The 25624-nt window shown below is 38.4% G+C and overlaps 1 protein-coding gene and 1 long non-coding RNA gene across 3 annotated transcripts in view; one reads left to right on the forward strand and one right to left on the reverse strand.

The window, feature by feature from the left end:
- The window catches only part of LOC116665793, a 61078-nt gene extending 38887 nt beyond the window's left edge, over positions 1-22191 (forward strand). The window contains exon 4 of the long non-coding RNA XR_004322483.1: positions 21155-22191. This is a non-coding gene — a long non-coding RNA (uncharacterized LOC116665793). The remainder of the gene's footprint in view (positions 1-21154) is intronic.
- LOC116665792 overlaps positions 4120-25624 on the reverse strand; it is a 29340-nt gene continuing 7835 nt past the window's right edge. For both annotated transcript variants that reach the window (XR_004322482.1, XR_004322481.1), the window contains exons 2-3: positions 8669-8760; positions 4120-5456 (exon numbers count right to left, since the gene is read on the reverse strand). The gene's annotated coding sequence lies outside the window, so the exon portion shown is untranslated. The remainder of the gene's footprint in view (positions 5457-8668; positions 8761-25624) is intronic.

A 25624-nucleotide genomic window follows, 5' to 3' on the forward strand; every position in this document is an offset into this window, starting at 1 on the left:
TGCTTATGTCTGGGGAGAGAATGAAATCTAGTCCCCTATTTTTTTTCCCTCCCACCCAGTAAAGACCCAGCAGAGCTGAAAGGTGTCTTTCAGAAGGCCCGGGATGAGGGGGTTGACTCGTAGGTAAAAGGCCGCTGTACAGGAGGCTGCCAGAGAGAAGTGGCTTCTTGTTTGTTAGCGTGGGTTTGTGGTGAAGAAGTCTGTGAAACCCTCCCCCAGAGTTCCTGGGACTAAACAGAACAAATGAAACCTCTATTTGTTCATCTCTACCCTGGATTTAGATGGTGCTTTATGGCCAGGGTTATTGGGATCAACTAAAACCTAGGCTGGTGTTTATTCCTGGGATTGCAAAGGCAGACAAATACCTCTCTGTCCTTCCATTTTCCAGGCCAAGAGGGCAGGAGACACTTCCAATCAGGCAGCCAGGCAGTGAGGGATTATTTTTGAGGTGCCCACTCTGTCCCCAGTGCTGAGCCACATAAATATAAATAGAAAAAGTACAAAATTCAGGCTCCAGCCCTCAAGGCACATAAAATCCAGTCAGCAGGGGGAAGCTTGGTGGGCAAAACCAACTCGGCAAAACTGAACCAACAGTGATGTGAGATACTAAGAATTCATTGTACAAGAGGTAAGAGAAGAGATGAGTGGGAGAAGGCTTCATAGAGAGTGTTGCTAAGACAATGAGCAACGTGGTGACAGAGAGCCTATCTGTTTTGTTTTCTGCTGTGATCTGGCACTTAGCTTATGCCTGCTACCAGGTGGGCATTCGGTAAATATTAAAGGAAGGAATGAAGAAGGAGGGGGCTGATATTAGGAGAATAAATAGGTGGAGGAGAGGGAGGAGGGCATTCCAGCATGAGGAAAGGCCCAGAGAAATGAGTCGGATGTCTTGGCAAGACTGGTTTAACCACAGTGAAGGGTGTGTAGTGAGGAGTAGTGGGAAATGAGGTTAGATATGGGGCCAGATGGGGGAAGGCTGGAAAGCCAGGCAGGGACATTTAGAGGAGGTCAACACTCCTTCATTCCTTCATCAAGCTTTTATTGCACATGGACCATTTGCTAGGCACCGAGGCAAGGGAAAGTGGCAGAGATATAAAGATGAATGAAAAGGCATCACCATCTGTTGGCGATAGGCAGAATATCTGTACTTTATTGTAATAACTGTGAAAATGATGGTATGGATGAAATATTTTGATGCTCTAATCACAAATTTGTTTGGTTGCAAGAAGTTGAGGGCGTATCAAACACGCTCAAATGGAGACTCTATTGAGAGGTATACCAGACATCCAAGGCTAGGAAGTAGAGTTCAAAAGGGACACCAGGAGGCTCCAACCAGGTTGGGCTAGTTCTCCTCCCTTCCTTTCCTCCTACAAGACCTCCTGGATGGTCCCCACCCTCTACTACTCTCTCTATGTGTGACTCCATTCTCCAACTTCCCTCTCTTACTAGGATTTTACTTGGTGCAAGCTTCCCACCTTAATACCACAATACCCTTCCACTCCAGGGCCAGCCATCCTCATCAGCCCTCTGAGCCTTGTAGGTCAGAATATCAAGGAAACAGAAGCTCATTGGCTCAGCCTATAGATGGGTACCCTGGCCCAGTTGATCACTCAGAACCAATCAGCTGTGATCAGGAGCCAAGCATGGGGTTAAATGGCTGCCTAAGCTTACCAAGAACTGAGAAGAAAGGAGAATTTCAGAGAAGGGGTGTGAACCAGGAGACAATAATAGGTTAAAAATACAGGGAGAAAATCTCTTCACACAGTGGGGGTTGTAAAGGGAGAAGGCTATCAGACATAGTGAGGCCTGATTTAGTCCCGGGGGGAAAAGGCAGCCCAGCTGTGGATGAAAGTAACATTTTAGAGCAATTAGGCTGGCTGTGGCCCATAGGACTTTTCCAAAAGTCAAGAAACTAAAGGGACCCAGACTATCAGGAAAGCTTTTACCTAATCCAGAATGGAGCAGTTTAGAAATAGGGATTTTTTTTTTAACTGTAGCCTAATTTTTTTTTAAGGGCAGAGTCTGCTTCTCATTTAATTGCTATAATCCTGGCCTCGGAGTTCGGCTCAGAGTCGACATTCACTACACATTTGTTGGACTGAATCAAATTCCCCTAAAACCCAAACAAGGAACACATTGCTATTTGTATTCTATTCGAGATGGAGCCAAGACCAGGAACACAAAACAAAACAAAACAAAAATCAAAATATGATTTTTCTGACTCCTGATTCAGGGCTCGGGTCACTGGATAAAGACTTGGTGAGAAGCAAAAATGCAGCAGAAGGAGAGCTGGGGCCAAGGTGCCTGGCAGAGGGCTAGATGAACAGATAGGTGGTGCCCAGTGGCTCGGAGACAGATCAAAGCTGGCTTCCTCAGCACAGGCAGCAAGCATGGCAGGAATCTGGGGGACCTCTCACCCAGTCCCACACCCGCACTCACAGATGGAAGACCACACTAATAGTGGTCACACCTTTGAACACAGCATTCAAACGCCTGCCAGCACACAGGCATTTGTGACCAGTCTTTTATAGTCTAGTAGGTAGCTCTCTCCAGATAGACAACTGTGATACAACTGGGCCATGTGATTTCTGGCCAGACTACCTGGGTTCACAGCCTGGGCCTGCCACTTGGGCAAATTACTTAACTGCTTAACTACTTTGTGTCTCAGTTTCCTCATTTGTGACACAGGAATAATAAACTCCCTCATAGGGTCAAGGAGGAGATTAAATGAGACAATATATGCCAAGCAATTAAAACAATACCTGGCACATAGTAAGCAACCATTGTTACCATAATTGGTACCAGAAAACTAGACTGCAGAGAAGAGCTTCCCAGACTGGAGTGTCCTGGAGACCATTTAAATTCATAGAGAATAACTTGGTGGCAATGATTTGGGCCTGCCTAACACTCATCCCTCTTTTCTTCCAGAAACAGATCTATGATTGGTCCAGGGATAGCCATAGAGACCAAGCTAGACCAGTCTGAATTCTTCCCTAGGACTTTTTCCAGCTAGATCTTTTAACTGGTAGAAAAGAAAATACCATCACCATTCACTACTCCTCCCTTTCCCCCGTCTTGAGGTTCAAACAATGAAGATGTAAGCCCAGAGGTACCTTTCCTCTTTTCCTCCTCTGGCCTGAGAGACTAAAGCTAATTAGCAGAGAACCTGGAACAGAGTCCTAGCTGGGCAGAGCCCAAGTTTCTGAATCCTGTTGCCCCTGAATCTAAGCATCCACTCCTGCTTGTCTGCAGTTAGATTACAGAAGCCATTAAATCAGCCTATTTCTCCCTCTCTCATTCTCACTTTCACTTTCTTGCTCTCCTCACCACCCCCCACCCCCCCCCCCCACCATTCTCTCTTCCTCCTTAAACTGCTTTAGATGACATTTCTGTTACTTGCAGCTAGAATTTGTGCTTGAGGGTCAATCCAGGGGGGGAACATCTGAGTTTGCGTTTTCTTTTACATGAGAAAATGACAACATGTTATGTTTTACGGCAAAACAAGGTAGATTATTACAGTTTCCATTACTTCATTTTTTAAATAAAGAACACTAGTGAGAAAATTGATGGTGCTTTGTAGTCACTAAAATGTTCCTATCTTGGACCATTTGAAAAGAAGCAGTCTAGGGGCAATGTTTAAAAGTTCTGTCTCTTAAGTCTACAGAAGTTAGAGTGAAATTACACCAAGGCTTGCAAACCTCAATGCTACAGGAGCCAGGCAGGTAATATTGATGAGTGGAGTGGGTGGATGGTGTAAGGCAAAGGGGAATGATGAGGACTGTGGCAAAGTGGTGAATGCTTGATCCATCTAAAAGAAGCTGCTACCACTCAGCCCCAGCTCATTGTTTTCATGTGCAAATGTGGGCACAGAGTTGCCAGATCTTCTAGTTTTTAAGAGATTCTGACATTTGGAATGTTTAATGTGAACTTCTAAATTTTGAACATGGGCTATGAGTTCAACTTCTAAAAATGGATGTATAGGCAAGGGAACCAACTGTCCCAGGTTGCATAAGACTAAAGGATTTCCTGGGATGTGGAACTTTCACTGCAAACCAGGAGAGGTTGCTTACCCTATGTGCAGGCCAAACGGAACTCATGTGAGACCTCTGGCTCATACTAATGGTCATATTTCACCCCAGAACAATCCAGGGAGGTAGTAAGTGATTAATAAGCTCGAGGCCTCTCTCTACTGCTTCCTCTCCACAGCTGTAACATCTCATCTCTGCTTGAGAGGACAGGTCCTCTGGGCAGTCAGAAGATGAAGGATTTTTCTCCTTGATCTCTCTTCTTTAGGCTGGAAGAAAGGCTCCATTTATCATTACATTACATATAGTGAACTTGGAGCTGGTCCACTTTGGTGAATGTGGAAACCAAAGGTGTGGAGTTGGGAGGTGACTTGCTCGAAGCACACAGGTAGTAGAGGTTAACCTCCAGTGTCTTGTTTGCTGGCATGGTACCCATGTCCTCTATTAGGGGAAGGGAAGGGGACCAACATTTGCTGACTGCCTTCTGCGTGCCAGGTCCCATGCTGGGCATTCATGTAACTCTCTGAATGCCCAACCAACTCCCAAGGGAAGAACTGGAGTCCCAGACCTGTGCCCTTTCCAGGCCGGCACCCTGCCAATCCAGGCATGCCAAGAGGGCGTTTGGAATTGCCAGGTTGTCACTGCACAAAGGGAGGGGTGCCTGGCTCAGGATAGAGTGAAATAATAAGGGTCACAAATAGGCTCCCTCTGCATGATGCTCGCCAGCTGTCAGTGGCCTTATGGGTGTGTTACCGGGAGAGACAGGTCCACCCCCTGGTGAAATCGTTCTCTGATGAGATGATGCATGTTCAGTGAACTATAAACCTTTAAGAGCACATTCCAGACCCACTCACAAACATTAGGAATTGTTCCCTTTGGGAAAGCTGCTATTCTTGAGGCAGTAGAGCATACTACCAGCCTCCATGGGGCCCCTGCGAGGATTTCCTCTCAACTAGAAGTCTGAATTCTTGTAAGGGAGCTGGCATTAGAAAGAAAATGAGGTGTGTCTTATTGATACCTTGAGCCCTTACACCTTAGTTGTCTCTGACCCTTTTTAAAAGATTTGTAGGAAGACAGAACTGTATTATATCGCAGCCTCTGGAGGAGGCTTTTTCCTGTCAGATCTGAGTTCAAATCCCAGCCCTGCCACTTACCTGATGGGTGATGTGGGACACAGGCTACTAAACTACTCTGGCCCCCAGATTCCCCCTCTGAGAATGAGGTTCACAAGATGAGGACATGGGGCTATTTTAAGGTTTAAAAATTAGAAGATATACTCTCTCCATATGGCCCAGCGATCCCACTCCTTTGTACTCACCCAAGCAAGATGAAAATGCATGTTCACAGAAAAAAAAAAAAACTGTATGCAGATGTTTATAGCAGATCTGTTTATAATGGCCCCAAAGTGCAGACAACCCAGACGTCCTTCACCTGATGAAGGAATAAACAAAACTGTGGCATATCCATACAATGGAATAAGACTCACCAAAAACAAGGAATAAACTACAACTGGCCCATGAACGACAGGGGTTTGAACTGTGAAGTTTGACTTATACCCCTATTTTTTTCAGTAATAAATGCTACAGTATTATGCAATCCACTGTTGGTTAAATCTGCAGATGCAGAATCAGGAATAGGAAAAGCTGACTATAACTCACATATGGATTTTCAGCTGGGTGGAGTGTTGGCTTCCCTAACCCCTGCATTGTTCAAGGGTCAACTGTATTGATCCACACAACATATACAACAGTAAGACGGATGACTCTCACATACATTCTGCTAAGTAAAAGAAGGCAGACATAAAAGATTACATATTGCATGACCCCATTTATATTACATTCTGGAAAAGGAAAAACTATATGGGCAAAGATCATATAAGTGGATGCTCAGGGCTGGAGAGGGGAGGAGATGGAGTGGCTGGGGCAGGGGTAGCAGATGACTACAAAGGGCCATGAAATAATTTTTTGGGGGTGGTGGTGGATAGAATCTTCCTTTATCTTGATTATAGTAGTGACTACATGACTATACGTTTGTTAAAACTAACAGGACTGTCCACTAAAAAGGGTGAATTTTCCTGTATGTAAATTATACCTCATTAGACTTGACTTTTAAAATGTGAAAACAACAGAAGAAGGCCTGACCTAGTGCCCCCAAGAAGAAAATAGCTATAGACTCCTTTTTACTGAAGTATTACTAACAACGTGTTTTTCTCTCTAGCATTTTTACTTTTGCACAAAAAGCCTGCAACTTTTGCAGAAAAAGAAGGGTGGCAGTCTATGCATATGTATATTTGTATTTATTTGTATATGTGAAATGACACACAAGAAATTTAACTAACAGTGGTGAGGTGATCGTGGAAGTGGGGTAGCAGCTGGGCAGGTGGGGAGCCCAATGGGAGAAAGACTTTTCAGTGTAACTTCTCTGTGTGTGCGGATGTGTGTGTGTATGTGCATAAAGCATTCACATGGTTATAGATGTATATAACTTTATGTAGATTTATATACATGGTATATAATTTTTGAATTATGTGAATGTATTACCTATAAAAACATTAAGTTACACTGAAAATACCCCCATTAGATTACAAAAAAATTTTTTTTTTAATTTAGAAGAAGGGGAAATGCTTAATCCCTAGGCACGACTCTCCACCAGTGGAATCTGTGACGGGGTGGCATATTCTGTGGCAGCCACATCACATGAGCATCTGCTTTCTCGGCCTTAGCCCCACCCACCCTGCTAATAGACTGAAGGCAACACTTGGCACTTTGAGTAGGTGGGCTCCTGTTCTCAGGAGGCAGCAGAACTGAGAACACCCCCTTTCTCCCTAGATATCTCTCCCATGTGTCTCCCAATGGCAGAAATTTCTTTTAGTCTCTCCCCCCACTATTGGAGTAGGACTTCACCTGCAGATGGTCCCTGAAGGAGTAATTATAGGCCTAAAGTCATACTTTGGTGTAAATGTCTGATACAGACCCTTAGACTCTTTCCCAGGAACGTATTTTGGAGGAGTGCAAGCAGATCACCTATATTTCAGGTGTCTGGGCCATTTCAGGGCACTTGAACTGTAGGGCCATGGAAAGACACAAGTTAATGACTTTTTGGTCTTGTCTGGGGTAGACATAGGTGAGAGCTTTATGAAGGGCCAAGCGGTGGGTTCTGCCATGTTTGGGAGTACCAGCTTCAGAGTCAGGCCTAAATTTGAATCTTGCCTTGGCCTCTTCCTAATGGTGAGCCTTTGACCACCTCAGTTTCCTCATTTTTGAAATGAGAGTGCTGGTAACACTTGTGTTGACTGGTAGCCATGAGGGTGAGAGGGGATAATGTGGGGACCACAGGTGGTGCCCTGAAGGATGTGCCTTAGGTGCTCAGCACCCAGGGGCCCTCCTCAGTCAGCTCTGCCTGGGCCGCCTCAAGGCCACACAAGTGGTTCAGGGGAAAAGGGTGACAGACAGAGAGGAGCAGCGAGGTGGAACAATACCAAGAATGAAAGCAGGGCGGTGGGGCTGACTCACTGGATGACTCATTTCCTTAACCAGGGATTATCTGAGCATCCACGGAGCTGCTTCTCACATCCTCACACTCTCTGTTCCCTTTTTGTGGGGAGGCCCTGGGAGGATCGCCCTGTCCCAAGGGAGAGCAGGGAGCAGAGTGTCAACCCTCCTCTTCACATCCAGGACCAAAGGAGAGGTCAGTGAGCTACACAATCATTTTCCAATCCACCAAGCAACAGTCCCCATACAATGCAACCATTTTAAGAAAGAATAGTTTTGGGCCTGAAATACAGGAGAGATTCAAGTCTCTTTTTGCCCATTTCCAGATTATGAAGGATATCTGCACCCCATAGAACACTCGGAAAGCACAGAAAAGTGTGAAGAAGCTGAAAAAAATCACCCATAATTGTATTATTGAGATTCCATCATGGTGATGAGTTTGGTATTTTTCCATTCTATTTTTTTTCTTCTGTGGTTTTTCACTATATGGTCAAATTTGTATTGTTTATATTTGAAACAGCGCTACTGAAAAGAGCTATGTGAATCATAACTGTGACCCACATACATAATTTTCACTGTTTTGGGAGACTCATTAATGTAAAATGAAAACAAACAGGTAAAATTAATTTTAATAATACATGGTACTTAATCCAACAGATGGAAGATATTACCATTTCATCTGACAATCAATATAAAAATATTAATGAAATATTTTACATTCTTTTTAAGTCTTTGAAATCTTTTTTCCCCCTATATCATAGCACATCTCAATTTGGACTAGCCATATTTCAAGTACAGACTAGCCATATGGGGCTAGTGGCAACTGTACTGGGCAGCACACCTTATGCAATTTCTATCTTGCTTTAGTTTTTACTTAGATTGCATCCTAAGTATTTCCTCTTATAAAATATCTTTTGAAAAAAATAACTCTTTTAAGAGTTTAAACAATAAAGGTAATATATTTGTTTCTATTTTGTTCCTCCTCGCTCAGGGATAATTTGGCCATTTGGTACAATTACTTGTAGACTTTCTTCTCAGTAGATATTTATACTGAGCAAAAATTGGACACATACAATATGTTCTGTTTTATAACCACTCTTGTCACTTAATGATACATTGTGAACATGCAAACAGTAATAATGACAATTTTACCTTTGAGCATCCACAGAGAGCCAGGCATGTTCAAACATCTGTTCTCATCTTAGCAGTGGGTGGGAAGAGGGGTTGCATTTCCATCCCTATTTCTTAAAAGGAGAAATGGGGGTCCAGAAAAGGAAAATGATTTTCATTATTGCAAAGTTGGGATTCCACCAGATCTTCTGATTTTATCTCCAAAGCCTTTTGTTTTTACCATATGGTCTCCTTCTGGAAGGAGACAGGCAGAGGATCCAAGATATGCCAAAGAAGCATTTACAAATTAACTTCTGGAGTAGGATTCTCAATAAATTGGACCTGTCTCTACCCATAGGTTTGCCTAACAAGCTCTGAAATCATCCAAGTAAACCCTTTGCCTGCTCTATACACATAGGCTCTCAGGGCTGATGTCTTCTTTGGGACATCCTTCCCCTTTCACATTTCTCCTTCTCTGTAACTTCTGAGAAAGAATCGTGAGAGTTCCTGTAAGTCAGAGTTTCTCTACCTCATCGGTACTGACATTTGGGCCAGATAATTCTTTGTTCTGGAAGGGGAGTATGCAGCTGTTCTGTGCATTATAGGTTGTTTAGCAGCATCTCTGACTTCTGCCCACTGGACGCCGGTAGCACTTCCCTTCAAGTTGTGACAGTCAAAAGTGTCTGCAGCCATTGCCACAAGTCCCCTGGTGGGGACCATTACCCCTGTTTGAGAACCAATGCTCTAAGTGTTACCAGATGGAGGAGTCTTTCCTAAACCGGTCATTTTATGCAACCCAGAGGCAAGATAGAATGATTACTTCCTATATAGGCTATTGTCCTCATAAAGATAGGAACCTTTTCTGTCCACCAGTGAGTCTCCAGTATCTGCATTTAATAAGCCCTCAATAAATCTGTGCGCAGTGAAAGATGGCTGGTGATTTTTGTTGCTGTTGTTGTACCTTATATTAGGTTTTTCAAGACTGAGCTAAATGTACCCAATACATGTCCTAGAGGATGGTGCCCTTTACAGATCCTTTTCTCCTGGAGTTCTATGCCTTTCTGATTCTCATATTGAATCTGTTATTTTCCTATGCCAAAGAGAATGATCTTCGCATTTACATCCCTGACTATCACATTACGTTTGGATCATGCACATATGTCCTATGCTAGACTGACAAATATTTCTATGAGGCAAAGATAATTTTTAACATTTGCATCATGTGCGATCTTTTGAATATACCCTCATCAACTTTTTTTTCTAACTGGGGGCATTTTGAGTATTTCAATTTTTTTTTCATTTGAAATAACACTGCAGTGAACATCTTTGTCTATATATCTCCGCTGCACACTGTTTAAAATAAAGAATTCAAAAGAACAAACCCCTTCCTGCTCAACACATAGTCTCCTTTGCTGAATTTTACGCCTGGAAACTCCTCTGATTCAGAAAACAAATCTCCAACATTAACTGAACTAATAAAATTCCATTAAATTCAGCTCAAGTTGGCCTCCATCTTTGTGACTATATCTAGAGTATTGGCTTTGTAGACAAACTCATCGTCTGTCACTTCTTGAGCTACACTTTTTGAGCTACAATTACTCATCCATTAAATGGGAGTAATAATAGTACCAGCTTCAAAGAGTTTTTTCATGGAATAAATGAGATGATGCATCCAAAGTTCTTGGTACCTATTAAAATAATTTAAAAACTTAAAGTATAGTAAAATGTTAATGATAGAATCTTGGTGGTAGGTATATGTTTTCCCTACATGATTATTTCCGCTTGTCTATATGTTTGATAGTTTTCATAATAAAATGTTGAGAAAGGAAAAACTTCATAAATAAATGTAATGTTAGTTGACATCATGATTGTTTACTAAAGAGAGAATGGTGCAAATCCTAGAGAAAGTCGGGTGCAAGGGAAACACATTATACTGAGTTTGAAATGTGGAGTCTATTCCTTGGGTACCACATGGAATGTATTTAGATCTTCCTTGAGTACAGAAAAGTGTGACCAGAACTTGTGTGAGTGCTGGAAAGGACTGTTGGTTATTTAACCATCTGGTCTCAGAATATAAACCTCAGTGTGGGTATAGCATATGCTGCAGAAGTAGTTTATTTTTTTAAGTTTAGAAGATTAAAATATACATATATATATATGGTTTGTTTGCAAAGTAACTTTGAAATATTTAGAAAAAACACCTGCTTCGGAGTCAAATGCGTCTGAGTTGCAATCTTTTCTCAGCTGCTTAGTAGTTGTGTGACATTTGGGTGAGTCACCTCGCCTCTTTGGGTCTCAGTTTCTGCGTCTGTAAAATGGGGATGGTAAGAGTATATTCTTCACAGAGGATGAAGTGGGAGCACATAAAGTTGCTTGATGCTGGGCTTGGCACAGAGCAAAGGTTAATACCAGGGTGGTTTCCTCCTTTCTAAGGGGCATCACTTACACATTGTTTTGCCAGTGTATTTTTCAGAATGCCAATTGGCTAATGTAACTAAAGGTGATTTTCTCTGTTGGGAAGGTCGCACAGGACTCAGGAACTGCCCACAGGCCAGTGTTGAAAAACTCAGCATATTGTTGTTCCGATTTCCTCCTATTCAGAGCCCGTGCACGTGGTGACTGGCTTTATGATTCACTGAGATCCCTCCCAGAAATTTCACTTAAATGTGTGAAATTTCCATTCCTGGCAAGTGGAACACATTGCTTTGGGAAAGAGAGCTGAACATATTTTTTTGTTTTGAATCCTCTGCTATTGGTTAGTATCAGAGGACCCAAAGTGGGGGCCCAACATTGGCAGAATACAAGCTTGATATTACGTGTTATGAAATGCTGTGACCCTGTGTTTCCTGATATTTATAGAGTACACCCCTCTTCCCATTCTTCACCACTGGCAACGTGAAACACATCAAAATTTATACTATCTTCTGCAACAATCATGGCCATGGCCAGCATCGCCATCCTCTTCGCAGAGGAAAGAGGGAAACAGGAGGGCTGATGCTAGTCCATATGGAGACTTCATGTCAAGTAAAAGAGGCCTCCACCCTCCAGGCAGATGCAGCCCCTGCCAGAGTGCATGGTTTATGGAGCACAGAGTGGGCCCACTCTCCCTTTGAGGTGAGTGCCCTCGTGTAAGGCACAGCCTTGTGGACCCTGAGAACAGCATGGATATGGAGTTAGGTCAAGTCTGCTTTGAATCTAGTCCCCTACATTTACTAGCTGTGACCCTGAGCCAGTTACTTAACCTCTCTGAGCCGCACAGTTTCCTCAGTTGATTGTAATGTCAATTTCATACAATTGTTTGAAGGGTTAAATGAGATAGAATATTTAAGAACTGTGTATGTGTGTTTAAATAAACAGAAAAGGCCTAAAGAGAGACACACTGAGCTATTAAAAGTGATTAGAATTTAGGGGGAGATTTACAAGGTTGCTTTTTAGTTGTTTCTTTAAACACTTCTGTTTCTTTTCAATTTGTTTTAATGTACATTTATTACCTAAAAAATAATATTATTGGGGAATTATTTAAAATTTACAGAAGACATACAAAAATAATACTGATGTTCCTCGTACTCTTTACCCCCTTTCCTCTACTGTTAACATCTCATATAACTGTGGAACATTTGTCAAAACTGAGAAACCAGTATTACACATTACTACTGTTAAACTTCAGATTTTATTCAGACTAAACTGGTTCTCCTCTAGTGTCCTTTTTCTGTTCCAGGATCTCACAACCACATTGCATTTAGCTGTATCACTTTTGAAATAGACACACACACACACATACACATCATATTTGGCAACAACAAAAGAATATATGTAAATATATGTATATTTTTTCATCCAAATGTGGGTGAAAGAGGACTTAAAGAGGATTAAGCATGCCTCTATCATAGATAGCTGTGCAACTTTGAACCAGATGCTTCCCCTCTCTGGGCCCTAGTTTTCTCTTCTGTAAAATAAATGGGTAGGGCAAGAGATTGCTGAGTCCCCTCTGTCACAGTCCAGGTAACACTCTTTTTCAGGGGAGAAAAACCTTAGGAAGTTAAAGTAGGTTGCAAAGACACTTTTAAAACACAATTCTCAAAATGTTAAAATAGATGCCTTAGCTCCAAGGAGTCCCTTTTGGCCTCATTAAGGAAAGGAGCAAAGATCTGATCACATCTTCCAACTAGAGACTCCCAACTACTGTGGCCACTGGGGATGGAGGCTTTTGGTGATCTAACAGGTCTTTTCCATTTCTCTCTACTAGGATTTATTTTTGTTGTCAAGGCTCAGAGTAGAGCAGAGGGAGCTCTTGTCCAAATTCTCAGAGATATGAGAAATGGGGTGAATCCTGATTCTCATTTTGCTTTATTATTTATGACCTCCAGATAGCTGGTCTCCATTTTTCACTAGCTGGTTTAGTCTTAAGTTCATGGCAACCTGCCCAAGCAGTGCCAGCTGAGTGAGCTTTAGATAGTAGAAGTTACATCTGACATCCTTTGCCCCAGATCATTGGCATGAACTTATTTATTCAGAATTGTGTCCATGGCAGGCAAGTTCTGTCCACGGTTGGCTAAAAGAGCAGGCAATTTTGTCACATCCTCAGGGAAGCACTCCTCATTTATCCCTTAAAGACCCTATCACAGCACTCTGCATGCTTGCCATCATTTAAATAATTTGTTATAATTTGATTGATGTCTGTCTTTCCCTGTGGTTCTCACCTGGGGCAGTGTTGTCCCACAGGGGACATGTGGCAATGTCTAAAGACATTTTTGTTTGTCACAATTGGGGTGTAGGTACTACTGGTATATAGTGATTAGAGACCAGGGAGGTTGCTATACATCCCACAGTATACAGGATAGCTCCCGAAACAAGGAATCGCTCATCAAAATGTTCATAGCATTGAGAAAACTTGCTGTGGATTTTGAGTTCCACGAAGACAAAGACTTTGTTTCATTCATCACTGACCATAGGCCTCACAAGGGTCTGCGCAGAAAAGGCATTTGGTGTATTTGGTGTATAGTTGATGACTGGCCCTTGTCTAATCTGTTCTCTGAGGCTGGAGTGGCATCACATTGAACCTTGTTTTCCAAGGACTGAACCCAAGCCTTAACATGTAGTAAATAAATGATTCTGAATTAATGAATGAATGAGTGAATCCATCCATCCATCCACCCACCTGCCCATCCACCCACCATCCATCCATTTATGAATGACTTCAAATGGGCCCCTCTTCATGCCAAGAATACTTTGGTAGTTGTCTTTTAACACCAGTTTGGTTTTACCACTACCCAGCCATGTGATCTTATGAATTTGTCATGTATTTTTCTAGATCAGCATTGTCCAGTAGAAGTTTCTACAATTATGGAAATGTTAAATATCTGTGCAGTCCAATACAGTATTCACTAGTCACATGTGGCTACCAAACACTTGAAATGTGGCTAGTGCTATTTTACTTAATTTTACTTAATTTAAAGTTTCATAGACACACATGACTTGCAGTAGACAGCACAGTTCTACTAGACATTTTAGAAGATTTTTATATTCAGCATTATATCATAGATCATATATGTTATACCCATGAATGAATAGTAGCATTGTATGAGTTTTTATATGAATATATTTTTCAGAGTTTCCTGCAACTTGGCTCTTGGTTTCCTTGTGGTTTTTGCATCTGTCTGCTTAGATCTAGCTCATTCCTTTTACTTACTGCATGGTGCTTCATGGTATGACCATTTTATGTTTTACTAGCCATTCTCCCTCTGATGAACATTTTTAGCTGTTTAATTTTTTTTTTTTTCTGTTACAAACAATGCTGCAATGAACATCTTTGATTGATTGTCTCAGGCTTTTCTTTGGTTGCTCTCAAGAGTGGGATTGCTGAGTCATAGAGTATGCCTAAGTTTAATTTAATTGGTTCCTGCCAAAATCATGCCCTAATTTTTTCACCTGTTAAATGAGAGGGATTCAGTGATTTCTAAGACTTCTTTTCCCCTGCTCTCAAACATAATCATTCTGAGACAATAGCAGGGAGAGGTAGACTTTAAATTCTTGGCAATGATCCCGTATATACTCTGCTCAGTCAGATGCAGTGGAAACAGATAATATCCAGGGTCATGTGTTCCCCGTTGTTCCCTCTCCAGGTCCCTGGGAAGAGAAAGCTCCATAAAACAACAGATCAGATTTTCTTTTAATCCTCTAAGTAATGAAGTGGATAAAAGTTTCTGACAGTGGAAAACTCCAATTATTCAATTACATTAAAATAAATCTGTCACTAGACTTGGAAACTCAAGCTTTGCTTGCTCAGATAGCTACAAAAGTAAAAAGGTTTCCGTGCTATGCAGTTTTTCTAACTTCCTCCATGTGATTGTGATTTAGAGTCATTTTACCCACTCACACCTGCAGTTACCCAACTGTTAATATCAATGCAATGAATGATAAAACAGTTTGTAAGAGGAACCCTATCTAATTCCAATAAATACCTCATTTCTATGTATTTTGAATGTGTCCATTGTCTTTGGCAGTAACCACAATTCAGGATATCAGAATACGCACATGTGCAGGCAAATATATATTCTATTCCTTAGAAATTAAGGATACAATAGACGTTGACATCTTGTCCATGACTCATGTCCTCATGACTCCAGGCTCATGAGAGGGCTTTAACCCACTTATCTGAGTGGGGGATATTATTAGAAAAACACAGGCTTTTCCATCACCTATTTAATTGTAGCTACTCAATACTGGGGATTATATTAATAAGAATGTATATAAAATGCATAATGTAATAGCTCAGTGTTGATTCTATACTAACATTAGCTCCAGATATTAGGAGTACGTCTGTTAAAAACAAAACTTTAGAATGAGACAAAATGATTTGGTGGTTTCCCTCCCATTAGAGATTTGCTTATTACAAAAACTTTGGAAATTCTGGTAGAAAAGCAGAAGGAAGAATATGAGGATGATCACTATTACTATTTTGGTGGAGTTCCTTCCCATTTTTCTTCAGAAATTCTTTTATATTTTGAGAAGTTTTAAAAATACAGAAAAGTATGAAGAATAACAAAATGAAAACCATACCTATATTCTTAACCATTTATTCAGAAATAACTATTAAGATTTTCTAAATATTTGCTACCAATCTTTGTTTTCTTTCTTTCTTAAAAAAGAACAACAACAACAACAACAACAACAACAATAAACTGAAGATAAAGCTAAAGGCTTTGGGGATTTAACTATCATCCCCTTCCATGATGTTGGAATTTTCCCTTTCTATTTGTTGAATATACACAATTATATAATATATATATATATATATATATATATATATATATATATATATATATATATATATTCAATATCCCTGTATACAGAGATATATACACATATGTATAGAGAGATAAACACATATATTTAATATAAAACAATATATAGTATTCTTTTGAATGGCTTAAAAGAAGCTTATTCCTATTTATAGTTTAAAAATATGTTTAGTGACGTATAATGTTGTTTTGAGGTACTGATACTGATACTATACCCATTGTTCTGCATCTTAACATCCCTCTTGTGGAATGAGAATCCTGAAGGATAGGAAAATAAAACCTCGGTTCTCTCATCTGTAAAATGGGAACAGTAACAGTACCTATCTCAGACAGCATGTGATGATTAATGAGATTTAATGATAATATAAATGTTAAGAATTCACTCTGTGCCTGGCATATGTGCTCCCGGCCATTTCCCTCTGGTACTGAGAGTTCTCCACCTACTTAGTCATGTTCCAATTCCAACTACTAATTATGTGACCTCCAGCCACATAACTGACCCCTTTGAGCCTCACTTTTCTCATATTTATAATGCATATAATAATATATATGATATATATATATATATATACACACACACACACATATATATATATATATATATATGTATATATATATATATATATATATATATATATAGTTTGTTGTGTCAATGACATGAGATCATAATGTTCGTTGCATGGGTCTTGGAATATTGTAACCATTAAGGAACTGACAGCTATTATTATTATTACTATCTCCTTATCCTTTAAAACTAAAACTTAACCTTGCTTAAAAGATCTTAATGGCTGAAAATAAATCCATGGAAAAAGTGTTCCATGCTCAAATGAATTTGGAAAACCCTGTCTATTCTAGCCAGCCCTTGATTCACAGTGTATAGCAGGATATTGAAAGTAAAGTCCAAATTAAAAAGTTTTAACCTAATGTTTCTCAAACATATTTGATCACACAAAACTCTTTGTTTCCCTAACATCTGTAAACATCCCAAAGGAATAATGTCCTATGTGTGGAGCACATTTTGAGCATTAGTTTGAAGTATGACTCCCTAGGATTACATGGATGCATCTGAATTGGGGACCTTCTTCCTGTGTCCAGAAAGCTTAATTCACTCAAGAAAGTTTAGCTGCCTACTCCAAAATCTATGATGTAAGAATACTGGCATAAATTAGAATATATGTTGACAACTATGTACTAATTCTCAGATTCCCAGACAGTTCTGAGTACCCTGCAGGTTTCTGGTCCTGTAACAAAGAGCTTTCTTTAGTTATTTTAGAGGCCGATGTCCATTCATATGTTGAACAGAGCTTTGTGACCTAGGAGCAAATCTCTATAATGTGGGATAAAACCCTCCTTACCTAAGGCTTGGGTTTCATGTCTGGGGTCTTTCAAATGTCCTTGAATCCACCATCAACCAAGGCAAAGATAGGCTATGGATAGGGAGGATACATTTGCAGCAAATGTAACCAACAACAGATTTGTATCCAGAATGTATGGAAGACTCTAACAAAAGACAAACAACCCATATGAAAAAATATATATGTATGGCCAAAGGAAACAAATAGAAGAGGACCTTTAATGGTCAATAAATACCTGAAAAGATGTTCAAACTCACTAGTAATAGGAAAATGCAAATTCAAACAATGAGAAACATACATTAGTAAAAGTACAAAACCAAGCATGGATTGACACACTTAAACTTCAGAAGAGTGGTTACTATAGGGAGAGAAAAAGCAGAAAAGGATGGGAAAGGAGACTTCAGTGTTTTGTGTAATGTCTTCTGTCTTTCTAAAACATATAAAGAAATATAGGGAAAAGTTGAATTTGTTAAATCTGGGTGATGATGTTAAATCATGGCATCTATTTCCTATATATTTGAATCATTTCCTATTTTAAAATAAACAAAAGAAAAAACTTTACCTTGATTACACGAATATAAAACTTTATAAGACATTGAAGTATAGTCTTCAATTTCAAGTATTATTTTTATTTCATTTCTTTCATTTATTGATTTTACACTTTGGTCAAGACTTGTCTGAAATAGTTTGTATACTGTAAACCCCAGAGATGTTTGTTGTTGTGGTTTAATTATCCTCTAAAGTCTAGGCATTTAGGCTTTGCTTAATAGTTGTTGCCTTTTTCCTTTTTTAAAAAAACACTGGGCATGGATTTAGATGAACTTAACAATAATAGATGTATCAGTTAGGACTCAATAAGGCTGCAAATGAAACATTATTTCTAACAGGCTTAACATGGAATTTTATTTGGCCATGTATTTGAAAAGCTCTGAGTTACAGAGGAGCTAGTCAGGCTTCAGGTACCAATGGATCCACGGTCTTAAATGATGACATCTATTCCCACTTTCTAGTTTTTCAGTATTACAAATATCTGTCAAACCGTATTAATACCATACCATAACACCACAGAAAAATATCAAAGGATGCTTACAATAAGCATGTTATTGCATAGTTATATACATGAGTGAGAGTTTCTCAGATCTAGGCATAGAATTGCTAGGTTAAGAGTATAGACATTTCCAACTTTCCAACCATCATTACCAAATTTCTACCCAAAATGAGGGGTTTGTATGTTCAGTTTGTTTGTTTTGTTTGTCAATTTATACTACCACCAGTATCAGCAGTATGTGAAAGTTCTCAATTTCCTTTCCTTTTGTCCTGATTACATTTAGAATTTTAAGATCCCTAAATGTCTCTACTCTTCAGCCAGGTAATTAAGATCAATATCAACATCATAAATCATACTGATAGTACATAGCCTTGATATGATGTGATGAAAATGGCACTTTAACTCTGTAACCTTCCTCCAAAAAACCCATCTCCCCACTCTAATGACAAGTAAAACATCAGACAAATTCCAATGGATTAGGATCCTACAAGGTACCTGTCCAGCATTCCTTAAAACTGGATGAAAATCCTGGATGGTCAAGGTCTTAAAAAACAAGCGAAGTCTGAGAAAATGTCATACAGCCAAGAGAAACCAGAGGAGACATGGAGACTTCATGTAAAGTAGTATCCTGGATGGGGGATTGTGGAACCTAAAAAGTGCAAAACTAAGGATATTTGGGTAAACTGTGGGCTTTAATAAATAATGATGTGTTGATTTTGGTGCATTAATGGTAACAAATATACCATACATATAATATGTTAACAATCAGGGAACCTGGACATGAGGTATATGGAAACCCTGTGCTATTTTCTCAAATTTTCTGTAAATCTAACATTCTTTCAAAATATAAGATCTATTAAATTTTCTCTACTCCCAAAAGTATTTGATTGTTGTTTTAATTTTCATCTCTCTAGTTACTGGGGAGAATGAGCATCTTCTCATATGTTTATTGGTCACCCAGGATTCTCTTTGATGAATTTCTTGTTCACAAACTGCCTATTTTAAAAAAATGGGTTATCTGGTTTTTTTGAAAAAATGATTTGTTAGAAAAATACATATATATTCAGCGTATTAGTCTTTTGTTGGGTAATTTGTTAAACGTTTTGTTGTGTTGAGTTGTAAATATCTTCAGTTTGTAAGTATCCTTTGATATTTTCTATGGTATGTTATGGTATGGTATTAATATGGTCTGGCAGATATTTTAAATCTTTGGGCTTTTGAGACTTGTTTAGAAATCTTTCCCTTTTCTGACACAAAGATATTCCTTGTTTTCTTCTAGCAATTTTTACATGTTACTTTTACCTTTATATTTTTTAATCCACTTGGAATTTCTTTTTATCTGGTGTATGGTAGGGAATTAATTTATTTTATTTTTTTGTGTAAGTAAATAAATTTTTCCAGCACCATTTATTGAGTTTTTTATCTTTTCGCACTGGCTTATACTGTAATTTCTATTTTGTGCCAAGTTTTCATATGTACTTAAGCTGTTTCTGGGCCATCTGTCCCTTTAATCTATTTATCTATCCCCAAACAAAAGTCAAATTGTTTTTTAAAATATGGCTTTATGATAAATTTTTCTTATCTGATCTGGTAGGTCAAGTTCCCTCCTCCTTATTTTTTTTTCCTTCAAAATTACCATGGCTATTTTTGGTCTATTTATTCTTTCACATGAAATTTAAGATCAGTTTATTAAGAGCCATAAAAAGTCCTTTTGGAATTTTGATTGATATTACAATGAATATACAAACTAACATTATAGACTAATGAAATTATAGACTAACTTTTAGAGTAATATTGAGTACTTGTCTTCACAAAGTATAGTCTCCATTTACCTAAGTCTTCTTTTAGATCCTTCAATAATGTTTTGTAAACTTCTCCTTAAAAGTCTTGCCCATTTTGTGTCTATTTGTTCATGAGTATCTCATCCTTTTTCTTGCTCTTGTTATTACATTTTTTTTATCATTAACAACACTATCGATTTTTGGATGTTGCTTTTACCAGTGAGTTGCTGAATGTTTTTAATGTTTCTCTTGGACTTCCTATGTAGACAACCATTTCAACTACAAATAACAAAGATTTTTCTTTTTTTTTAACTAAGATTTTTCTGTATTATTTTTGAAACTTTATTCCTCTTATTTATTTTTTCTTATTGCTTTGGCTAGGACTTCTAGGACAGTGTTTAATAGTAGCACGGAGAGGAAAGCATCTTTGTCTTGTTTCTTACTTAAATGAAATTTTTCTCATATTTCTGTGATGTTTGCTATAAGTTTGCTGTAGGTTTTTGGTAGATATTTGTATCCCATTATCTGTTATAATCTTCTTACAGTAGTAGAACCCTAGATTTTTATCTGGTCATGTGCACAATGCATTTCTCAGCCTCCTTTGCAGTTAATAGAAGTGATTATCTCTAAGCTTTGGCTAAGAAGATCTAATTAGAGGTGGTATATATCCTTAAAGGAGGAATGCTCTTCCCTTTCCTTTTTCTCTTCTTTCTGTTGACTGATATACACTCTTTTCTTTTCAAGTAATTATTTTTTTGGGGGGGGGGTAATTAGGTCTATTTATTTATTTTTAGAGGAGGTGCTGAGGATTGAACCCAGGACCTTGTGCATGCTATGCACTCTACCACTTGAGCTGAACCCTCCCCCTCTACACTCTTCATAGCTGATCTTTTGATGATCTTGGAGCTGCCATGCTAGCCAGGAATGCCCACATTCACATGAGTAAGAAATAAATTATCTTGTTTGAGCCACTGTTTTTTTGTCATTTGCAGCAAACCTTATCTTAATTAAACTATTATTAGGTTAAGGAAATTCCCTTTTAGGCGCACACAGAGAAAATGCCATGAGAAGATACAGCAAGAAGGCAGCCATCTCAAGCCAGGGAGAAAGGCCTCAGGAGAAACCAGCCCTGCTGACACCTTGATCTTGGACTTTTAGCCTCCAGAACTGTGAGAAAATAAATTTCTATTGTTTAAGCAAAAACAAACAAACAAACAAACAAACAAACACAAAACCCTTTTATTCCTAGCTTGCTTTGAGATTTTGTTTGTTTGTTTGTTTTGGTTTTTTAATCACGACTGAATAATGAATGTTACACAATGTTTTTTCTGCATTGATTGAGATGACCTTAATTTTGTCTCTTTTACAATGTTCTTTCCACCTCACCTATACCATTTATTTATCTGGTGATTTGTTTCTAACCAGGACAGGAAGATTGGTTTTATTATTCTACAACATAGATTAGAATGATACATTTTCTACCTAATTATAAATATTTTGAAAGTTAGATGAGAATAAATTGATTAAGGGACAAAGAACTCTAAGTACTCTCAACCTGGATGAATTTCTTTAAGTTGATTTGCCAATGTAATTATAAATTTTAAAGAAAAAGAAAGAAAAAAAGACAAAAAGGAAAGACTATTCTTTATACATTAAAAAAATTATTTGAAATGATATCTTATGAATAAAGGAAATTTTAAGAAGAAAAATCTATAAAGCCACCATGTAGGTGCAAATATTCTTAAGGTCGCCTGCTATCTTTGTTCATATCTTGTTTTTCAGACTTATCATCATAGTATAGAGATACTATTACATTTTGAATAATTATTCATTTTTAAAGTTTGGGTCCTTTAAGTTTCCATGTAAGAATAAACTACTGAACAACAACAATAAAAGTTCATAGAGTAAGTGTCCCTTCCCACTTGAGTCATAGAATAAAAGAACTTTTAGAACTGAAGGGAATTCTTTAAATCCTACCTTTTGAAGGCTGATTTAAGTATTTGTTTCTATAAGATAATTACTGGATGATAGGTTTGATAGAGTGCTCTCAAATCATTAAATTCGTATATTTAGGATTACCATTTATGCTGTCTGACCTTTGTGACAAACTCAGTTCTAGTAAAGCTTGAATTTTTCAACACTTCATCAATTACAATAACCATTACTGGTAACATTTGTGCTACAATTTTACAATTTACAAAGTACTTTCTCACAAGTTAGCTCATCTCCCTATAATAACTCTGTGAATGACAAAGGTACTATTATAAACCCATTTTGCAGAGGGGGAGATTGAGGTTTCAGAGTGATTAAGAGATACATTTAATAAGTGGCAGAGTAGAGACTAAAAACAAAATATTCTGCTTTTCCACCAGCACTAGAAGTTTTTGAGCTTCATCAAATCAGATAATGCCAGCCATTTTTCAGATTACAGTAGAAAAATAATTATTTTTTCATTTTTTTATTGAAGTATAGTCAATTTACAATGTGTCAATTTCTAGTGTGTAGCATAATGTTTCAGTCATACATACACATACATATATTTTTTTCATATTCTTTTTCATTATAGGTTACTATAAGATATTGAATATAGTTCCCTGTGCTATACAGTAGAAACTTGTTTATCTGTTTTATATATATGTTAGTATCTGCAAATCTCAAACTCTCAATTTATCCCTTCCCATTCCCTTCCCCCCCCAGTAACTGTCAGTTTGTTTTCTGTCTGTGAATCTGTTTCTGTGAAAAATAATTAATTAATAGGTCAAACTTTCTCAATTATAAATTTTTCTCTGATGCACTTTTCTTAAATGGATACCTCATGCTTGTCTGTACTAGGTGCTGAAATAGGATGGTTTCTCATGTAGCATGAAGTTACAAGTTTTGTGATTTCAAGTTTCCCTATCAGTATTTCTGCAGTGTTTTGCAGAGAGCTCAGATTTCCAGGTGTTGAGCCACAGGAATACATTTTAAAATCACTGCATTATACAATGCTGAGAAAGCCCTGGAATCTGCAAGGCAAACAAATTTTAGGTCCCAAAATAATGGTAAAGCGATACTATGGACTTGCTTCACTTTCTCCCATTTCATACATTGTTTCTCATTTTTGCTCATCAAGGTAAAACTTATTGAGGGGTATATCCAAGGGAACTAATTAAGAAAAGACAACAAATGCAGGTTAGCTACAAGGATGTCCATCTCAGTGGTATTTACAAAGATTTTCAAAAAGGAAATAAACTAAGTGACAAAAGTAGGGGATTGGCTAATAAAGTTATATTCTATGGTGAAATACTCTTTGCCATCACACATTATTAAGAACATGTAGTGATGTGTACTAATGCAAACAGTTACATCAAGAAGGCAGGATAAGAGTATATATGGTGTAGCCAATTTTTGTATATATGATACAAAATGTATCCTAGAGTTTTTCTAGGAAGATATATACTAAATGATCTCCTCTATGTGGTTGTTTATGAGTTTTTGACTAATTGTTATTTATTAACTTCTTATTTGTATTTTCAGTTATTAGTTTTGGTTTTTACAATGAACACATATTGCTTTGACATTATAAAACCCCCATGTAACTTATTTTTGATTAAAAAAAAAAACCCACTCAGTTCTTTATAAAGCATTGGTGAACATGTTACCTACTGTGTCCTGTCAATTTAGAGAGCAGAGGAGAAGGAAATGGCTGTGTACAGAATTTAATTTAGACATAAGAAGAATTTCCTGAAGGTAAGACCTTTAATCTGTTAAAATGGTAAGGGGCCTCAGTGAAACAATTAGGTGAAGGGAGGTGGTCAGGGTGCTGACGCCCTAGGCTGAGCTGAATGTACAAAGGTGGAGAGGACTTAAAGGTAGAAAATTGAAGGCTTTCTAAGGCTGGCTCCCTAGGATACAAATTGCCTTGATAATGACTCGGAGATGCAGTCAGTTAACAAGCATGCATTGAGGACAGAGTTCTGAGGAGAGAAAAGAAATAGAAATTCAGATTGCAATTATCCATTCATTCATTTCTCAACCATTATCCGTTGCTCACTATAAGCCAGCATTGTGCTAAGTGTTGGGCTCTGTTCTTTATAAGTTTACAATTTTGCTGGAGAGATAAAAGATGAGGATATAAATCATTTGAGAAGTACTGGACACTAGAAGGAAAAACCAGGCAACTTAGTTCAATTAAAAATAGGGATCAGAAGAGTTGAAGTTAGTGAGAATGGGCTTCGTGAAGATTGAAATTTTAAAGTTTAAGAAAGTTTCATGGAACTGATAATAAATGTGAAGGGTTTTTGACTAATAATCTGATATTTCACATGTATCTATGGTCTTTTCATTTATGAGATATAGTTCTACTTCTCCAAAATTTGAGATTTTAAAAAATGTGCTCCCTTTCCACAAAATGTTTAGCACTTTTCCATCAAGAAAGATTTAGTTAAAACAAAATACATAGATTAGAATTAAAGGATTTCAGAGACGGTGTTTACCTTTGCCATTATGTAGTCTGTGGCAGACTATAATTTGTCTACCCAACACCTTTTCTCCCCCATCTTCCTTACCAATGGACCCCTAACTGTGCTCAGAGATCAATGTACCCATCTAATGTACCTACACATCTCCCAGCCTTCCTTTCATATGGGATGACCATGTGGCACAGTCCTAGCCAATGATATGTAAGTAGAAGCTACTACATAAGTCTTCCAGGGACCAGACTTGTTCCTTTTGCCCTTTACCCTTCCACTCTCCTCTCACCTGGAATGCAGACAGGATGCCTAGAGGTGACAGCCATTGGGCAAGCATGACAACAAGGGACCAAATCTCAAAATCTGGCAGAGAGGAAAGTCTGTTTGCCTGATGGCATCATGGGACTGCGAGACTAGCTCTGAATTGCCTAATCCAGACTCCTTGCATGAGGAAGATAAAACCTCTAAGCCACTGGTGTTTGTTACTAGCAGCCAAACCCAATGACTGCCTGATAAAAAATCTAACCCACTTACTTCACAGAGAAGAGATAAAGATCCAAGAGAATTTTATAAACCTCGGCAGATTGTATTCCAGTTAAGACTTTCTCACTCTGAAGTGACAGAAAACCCAATCCCAAATCCTTTAAGAAGAAGAAAAAAAGGAATTTATCAATTCAGATCATTGAAGACAGGAATGGCTTCCTCCAGAGACTAAAGTGATTTTTTTCAGGTTCTGTTTTTTCTCTCTCTCCATCTCTTGGCAATGCTTCTGCTCCTTCCATTTCAGACAGGCTATTTTCTCTTTGTGGCAAGGTGATGCCAGCAGCTCCAGCCTTACTCCACCCAGGATTAAGTCTAAGGAAAAGCAAAAACTCCTCCCTGGAGGAAAGTCATACTACTCAGGAGAAGTGTGATTGCCTGCTGGATGTTCCAAAAGTGGACATCCTCTGCTTAGTACATGCATAGAACTACAATTTAGAGGACTCCTGGTTCTAAGTCCATTCACTTTCCACTTCATCAAGCAGCCTCTGATAGGTTGAACATAAATAAGTATGTACAACA

The sequence above is a fragment of the Camelus ferus genome, chromosome 9, assembly GCF_009834535.1.
Source record: "Camelus ferus isolate YT-003-E chromosome 9, BCGSAC_Cfer_1.0, whole genome shotgun sequence".
Lineage (NCBI taxonomy): Eukaryota > Metazoa > Chordata > Mammalia > Artiodactyla > Camelidae > Camelus > Camelus ferus.